Source organism: Cryptomeria japonica, chromosome 10 (assembly GCF_030272615.1).
Source record: "Cryptomeria japonica chromosome 10, Sugi_1.0, whole genome shotgun sequence".
Classification (NCBI taxonomy): Eukaryota; Viridiplantae; Streptophyta; class Pinopsida; order Cupressales; family Cupressaceae; genus Cryptomeria; species Cryptomeria japonica.
In genome coordinates, this window is record NC_081414.1 from 77782703 (window position 1) to 77790621 (window position 7919).

A 7919-nucleotide genomic window follows, 5' to 3' on the forward strand; every position below is an offset into this window, starting at 1 on the left:
CTATATCTATAGTCTTCTTGCCTTTATCCTTGGTGTCTTCATCCCAAGGTCCTTGTGTCCTCTGATCCACCACTTCTTGTAGTTTATCCCTCATCTCACTCACAACTTCTTCAAGGAGTCTATTTTTCTCCTTCTACTCTTCCACCTCTCTAGCTAGCTCTACATTAGTAACCATTCTGCTCTCCCCTATTGATTCACTAGTATATAGAGACATACACAGTCCAACAAGTCTTTTGCTAGCTCTGATACCAATCTGATGGGATGGGGTTTGGGATAGACTAGCCTAGTCTATGCTCTTGGATCCTTTCCTTGGATCACCTGGTGTTCTATACACACCCTAGTGTCTCTAGGACTTCCCTTTTCTTGAGGAATCCCCTGACCATGCCCAATCCAACCACCAATGAGTTGCAATGCTACTCCTAAGGTCTCACCTACTCATGAGACTTCAAACCCCTTACTATGGCTAATAAGGGCTAATCTTGTTCCACACCTTCCAAGGTCTTAGCAAGGTTGTTTCAGGTCTATTTCATGGTCTATCCACCCATACATGAGCTCCCAAGTAGCTTCAAGGTTCTAACTCCTTACCGATTTCACAAATTTGGGTTTTAGTCTTCAAATAGGGCTACAAGGATTAGGACCATTTAGGCCTCCTAACCAGTCTTCTAGGGCTCCCTCTCACAAACAGTGCACAAACAACCTAATCTCCCAAAAAGGACTGCCATTTATTTGGCAAGGACTCAAATATTTTCTATGTTTTAGGCCTCCAAGTGTTCGTACATTGTCATAGGTGAATTTTAAGGGTTTTAAGGGTTTTTGTGAGGGTTTTTAGGGCTTGCCTGGGTCACAGTGAGTGTTTTGAGTTTAGCCACCTAGTTTGGATTGGTGGAGGCTCCTCCTTCACTCCAATGATGCTTCACTCACTCCTCTACATTTCCTCCAAAGGATGCACTCTTCACTATTCAACCTTTCTCTCCAAGACCTCTGCACCAACAACCATTCCTAACCGGGCACTGTCCAGTCTCACCTAGGAATGGGGCTTTTCTTGGCCTCCTTGCATTTTGAAGGGCCCTGATTGCTTGGGACTATATTATAGGGTCTTCACATCCATTCCCCATGGTTTCATGGTGGTTCCACAATGAGGAATGGAGTTAAGACTTCATTTACTCAAACCGGTCCAAAACTGGACAGTAAGACTGCAACTTACAAATTATTTACAAACACACTCAACCGGTAAACAAAAAGATAATCTAATCACTCACAATGAAGATATATACACCAAAAAAAACATTTCACACAGGTTTGTTCACAAATCAATCCATTAGTTTGTTCGGTAACTTCATTCAAACTAACTAGTAACCCAAAAACAGTCACAGTCAAGCTCTTCTTGCTTGGGCCGTACAATCTCTAACATCCAACCCATTCAATTAGGGTTTGCAACATCTTATACCACCCATACCTTGGTTGGTGTGCCAAAATTAGGGCTCTCCATGCACAACAAGGGTCTATGACCATTTTGGGTGGAAAAGTTGCTTGACAACTTTTAAAAGTTGTCATGCAACTTTTGCATCTTTGGAGCAACTTGGCCATTGTTGCTTTTCATGACTCCTAAGCCTATTTTGGGCTATCCTAAGGACATCAACATGTCAATAAGGCCTAACACACATTCCAAACACACTCAACCTCTCCTGCACAAGAAATCATAATAAAACCACTAAGGACCTAAAACTAGGACCTAGTTTAGCACACATGAGCAAATGGCTCTTATTCATGTACAATGGCTTCTAAAGAAGCATAACAACAACAAAACAAAGAAAGAGAAAGAGTTCGGGAGGGTGCTCCTACACCACTGGGGAGGAGGAGGAATATTTGTTGAAGAAGGAATATTCTTACCTTTGGTAGTTGGAGGTTTAGGTTGAGGTATTTTAGGTTGAACAAGAGGAGAGGCAGGTCTCTTCTCTCTATAAGACAAAGGAGGTAGAACTGCACCATATAAAGGAGGAGTTTTTGGTGTAGGAAGAAGACCAGGTCCATCATGACCAGGAGGCATAGGTCTAACCTTTGGAGGAATATTGTTGTTCATCTTAGGAGAAGGCATAGTTTCATCCATAGGAATAGATTGGGAATCTTCCTTAGGAGGAAGATTAGTTCTACCCATCAAGGGAAGAATCTCATCATCAAGAAGGATGGGAATATCAAATGCTAGATTTCTAGGTTGGCTCAAGGATAGGATCATGTCTTTCTTCCACTTTTGTTATGATTGAAAGAGAGCATCTCTTCTTGGTGGAAGAGATTGAAATTGTTGAGGCCAAAAGAAATCAATAGGAACACCTGGGCTTCTTTCGGTTGGTCGAAATAAGCTATGGTTATGATTTCTCCATTGTGGGGAAATTTCAAACACTTATGGATTGGAGAAGTAATAGCCTTCATAGAAGATAGCCAAGGGTAGCCTAACTTCACATGGAATTGCTCAGAAGAAGGAATGATAACAAAGTTGACATCCATGGATTTAGTGTGAACCTCAATAGGAAGTGTGATAGAACCAATGGTAGGACAAAAAGAACCATTGAATAAATTAACAACCACATTAGTATCATCATAGGTTGGTTTATGTAAGCGTAAAGTATAAAGATACTCCTTAGTGATGACATTAACCATGCAAGAGGGATAAGCACACCACGGCAAGGTATTTCCTGAATCTTCGCAACTATGTATAGAGGTCCATCGGGTTCTCTAATGGTATCACTAGGGTCAAATGTGGCACATAAATCCTAAGGTATTCTTTGTTTCTTTACCATATTCACCAAATTCTAAATCGTAGTGGTCACATCAGAAAGAGAGAAAGAGGTATGTTCAGCCTCAATCATATTAGAGGTATGAGAAGGTAAAGGATTAGTAAAAATCTTAAGATTTTGATTAGGAGGAGCTACTTATTTGTTTTCCTTATAATTCACACCTGCCACATATATGGTATTATTATCAATCAAATCTTGAAGCTTACTTTTTAATGCAAAACATTTCTCAGTATCATGACTAGGTTGACATTGATATTGACAAAAAGAATTATTATCAAAGTAAGGTGAGGCTTAATTAGAAGGGTCAACTAGTTTTATTGGAGGAAGTTTGATAACATTTCTTTGTAACAATTGATACATTATTCTATGCAAAGATTCATTCAAAGGAGTAAATTGTCTTTCTCTTTTGAAAAATTTAGAAATAGGAGGCACACCCGTTGTAGCATTCACATTGTTGTTGTTGATGTTGTCATTGAATTTGATGAATCCTTTGCTTGGTTTGAACTTTGGAAATGGTTTTTTAACACTATCACCCTTATCACTCAGAGACATAGGAGTGGATTGCTCCAGCTAACTCACAGTCAGTTGATAATTGTAAAGTGTTGTGCACAACTGCAGAAAGGAAGTAAATGTGCACAACTGCGGAAAGGAAGTAAACTCAGAAATGAGAAGTTTTTCTCTAATATCTTTGTGCAAATTAGAAATAAAAATTCTTTGAATATCATTATCAGGCACTTGAAAAGAAATTTGAGAACACAAATGCTTATATCTACCAATGAAATTAGTCACTTTTTCTTTAACACCTTGTTTACAATGCATTAAATCAGTCAAAGTGATCTTAGGACCTATATTGGTTTGAAATTGTTGAATAAAAGAATTTGATAATTGTTGAAAATAAGTAATAGAATAGGAAGGCAAAGAGAAATACCATTGTAAAGTATTATCTCTCAATTTTCTAGTAAAAAATTTAGCAAGCAATCACTGGTCTTAAGCAAAGTCAGTACACAAAGTTTGGAATATCTTGACATGGGTTAAAGGATCACATTTTCCATTATTAGTTCCAATTGAGGGACTTGAACATGTTTAGGAGGGACAACTCTAACAATATCAAGAAAAAGTGGTCTCGCAACATCCAATGTGGGCACACTAAACTTGGATTGACTCATAGAAGCAATTTGTTGTTGCAATGATGGCAAAGTTTGAGAGAGATTATTAATGGTTGCTCTAGTTGAATAATTTATGTTAGACATGTTTGATTGAGGAGGTGGTGTGATGTTGTTAAAAGAAGGCATTGATTGAGAATAAGGTGGAGGAACACTATGGTAAGTAGGCATAGGAGATGATTGAGTAGGAAATGTGACACTAAAAGGAGGAATAGAATGATTGGAAGAATTGCCCCCTTGTGTCACATTGACTGGGTGAGAGACAAGGGGAACACTTATTGAAGACATAGATAAAGATGAAGGATTGATTGAGGAAGAGGGATTACCCCCATGACTAATGGTTGTAGGTATGACATTTTGAGTTGATGTAGCCATAATGTTTGAAGTGAAAGTAGGAATGCTAGCCATTGGAGTTACCAAATGAATAGAATGATTGATTTGTGTAGAAGGTTGTGAATAACCTAAGTTCTCACCACAACTCTTTATAGGCATGACATTTGAATCAATAATATGAACAATGTCATACAATATATCAATTCTATTCTTATCACTTTGAATCATACACTTTAGGCCTTCAATTAATGGGAGAGCTTCACTATTAGGGTATTCTTGGGACATCCATTGTTGAAAGTTATCAAATTGATTATCCAATTTTGAAATTTCATCTATGGACACTCTAGTCAAAGCTTCTTCTCCATCAGTAGAATCATCAATTGGGTAAATAGAGATATTATTAGGATGAGAAGAATTAGCATTATCCTCATTGAAAAAGTCACCCAAATTAGGCTCCATCTCCTCGGTAATTAAACCTTGGGAAGACTTAATTCTAACACTTTGTCTAATGGGGATAGTGGAGGTAGGACTAATAGTGGTAAAACTCATGCACCAAAGGGAAAATTTGATTTTTGAATTTTAGGAACAAAGTTTGCAAAATTGAAAAATACAAAATTCAAAGAATTTATGATTACACAATTTGAACTTTGTTGAAAGGAGAAATGACACAATTTCCAAAATAATTTAAGAAATTGGATTTTTTCAAATTAGGGCCAATGGAATACCACTTAATTTCAAAATGAAATTTATCAAAATTTGAATCTTTACAATTAGGGCAGATTATAATTAACCACTAAATATCGAATTTTTCATTGAAAGTTGTGATATTAAATTTGGGAAGTATTTTTATTTTAGAGAGAAAAAAATTCAAGAAAATTAGCCAATTTTCAAGATTTAAGCAATTAAATACAGTCATAACAGTCTCCCGAAATTTCGAGAAAAAAGCCAGGGACTGCGTTGAAAGTGCACACGGTCCTCCCAACTTTTTCAGAAATTTTTAGGGATGAAAGTTATGATAATTTTAAAGATAACCCCAAAAAATTGGTTGACTTTATGAAGTTTAGATAGGCAAAATTGCGATTTGAATGTGAAAATAGGACCCTATTAGGGTTTTGAAAAAGACAAGAAATTGAATTGCAAATTTGAAAAAGGTCAAACATAATGGATAAGGCCACCTTAAATAATGTTTAGAAAACTAAAATCGATTGAAATTGATTGAAATTTGCACAAAATCCAATTAAATTTGAAAATTAGGGTTTTAGGACCTAACCACTGAATTTTAAAATTTTGAATTTTGGAAAAGGGAGGGAAATTGAAAATTTGAATTTTAGGCAAGAAAACAAATCTGAAAATATTCCTCAATCTCAAAATTAAAAGTGAATTCAATTTTTGCACAAATTCTAATTGATTTTTAAAAATTAGGGTTTTGACAACTAACCACTTAATTTTGTAAATTTAATTTGCAATTTGAACAAGACAATTATGAAATTGAATTTGACAAGCAATGCAATTTTCAAATCTAAAACAATAGATAGCAATTTTTTCAAGACACAAGTTCAATTCCATTTTTTAAGAACTAGGGTTTTGATTGAATTAACCACTAAGTTTTGTAAATTTGCAAGAAAATTAAACTTGTAAATGAAAAATATGCAATGATTTGAAATGTCAAGCATGTAAAACGTCATGTTCACCAAAATGTAATGGTGGAAAAGGGTGATGAAGAAATCAAGAGGAAAACTTTTCTCTCTTCAAGAGGGGGAGTGAAAGTTTCACAAAATATTCTCCACAACCTTTCACACACATTACATTTAAAAGAGGGGGGAGAATTCACTAGATCCAATCTCAAGAGATTGAATGCTAAGTGAATTAATAATGAATTTGGAATGTGAAAGTAACCCCTCTTTTAGAATGCAATAGGTTGAATTATGCGATTTAAGACTAAGTGTAAAAGCGACAAAGAAATGATTATAAGTTGAGATAGAAATGTGGGATGAAGTTGTGCACTTGGAATTAGTAGTAAAAGGCTAAGACGAAGCTCCCCTGCAAATTTGGGCAAAAGTTGTCAAGACCGTGTTGAAAGTGCACACGGTCCTCCAAAAAATCCGCGCGTTGAAAAGGTTTTTTCCGCTTTTGAAAATGAAATCCAAATCTGCAAATACAGTTGCACACCTACAACCTACACATAGAAAAGAGAGAAAATGTTGTTGGGATTGGGGGTTTGCCCTCAGGTCAAACCCCAATTTTGGAATTAACCAAATGATGAAAAGTACTTGCAAGTAATGAAAGTAAATGACTGAAATGGAATTCACTTCAAGTGAGGATGCAATTGAAATGTTGATAGAGTTGTTTGAATTGAATGTCACAAGAGATCTCCTCTTCAATGGTTGAATCCTTGACTTGAATGCAACACTTAGCCTTGGAAGGAGGCTGGAGAATGCTCAATGCTTAATGATTAAATTCTTGAATAATGATAATGCTTGTTTACCTCATTTTTGCTTATTGACTTATGCAAATGGGAGAGAGAATGGGTCTTATATGCCCCTATCCTACCCTAATTCAAGATAGGAAGCAGCAAAGAGGAGTGCATGATGTGATGAAATGCAAGCTTCGGGTAGTGTGAGCATGTCTCGGGTCTCCAGTCAGGCTTAGGGATTTGTTTCGCCAATGTGAAGACCCAAATGTGGTTGAAAATTGCAGGGTCGCAATTTTATGATGCTACACCGGTAACCAAAAGGCTTACTAGAGCAAATGATAGCATCCAGATCACCAAATATTGAACCAAATGAATGAGATACACATCTAAACCACATGAATAACTAATCCAAACCATTACCAACAATCAGACCATTCCGAAGGATACCGGAGATAAATCTCTTGATCAACATCAAAGTCCAACCACTCTACCGGAACCCAGTAGACAACCAAAGAAGCTAGTGTTGACATCAATGACAAACATCAATGCAACACATAATCAATTCCTCTAGATTACCAATAGAAAACACCGTTATTATTATATTACTCCAAATCTCTATTTTTACCCTAGGATGTTACAGTTCAAATCCAATTTTGACTCTGAAAGGGAGATAGCAAATAAGTAAATTTGATCAAAGGGGATTTGAAACACCTGGAGGATGTTATAAGAACCTTGAAAGAACAGGCTGAAGAGGATAAAGACAACATCAACTCCAGGGTCGACCATACCAAGAAGGCTCTAAAAAACTTCATGAACCATAGTCTCCAGGTCCTCAAAGTCTCATCACAGAACATGAATTCTTTGGTGGATCATCTGGAAAGGAAAAATCAAGAAAAGAATCTGGTTGTCATTAATGATATTCCTACTTCCAGCACCTCCCACCAGACTCCCAGGTGTAGAACAAGGTAGAACACTACTGGGATGGAGATCAATATGAAAGATAGCCAACTGAGAGAGGAAAGCAATGACCTGAGGGAAGCAGCCAAGACAATGATGCTCTTGGTTCAAAATGTTGAGGAATCTATTAAAATTTTCAAGTAATTTGTAATGCTGGGTTTGGAGCCAACTTCTTGTTGGCTTCTTGCTGTCTTTTTCTTTGCTGCTGGTTTTTGTGCTGGTGTTTGCAGCTATTTTGTTTCGTCTCTTTAATGCTTTTTG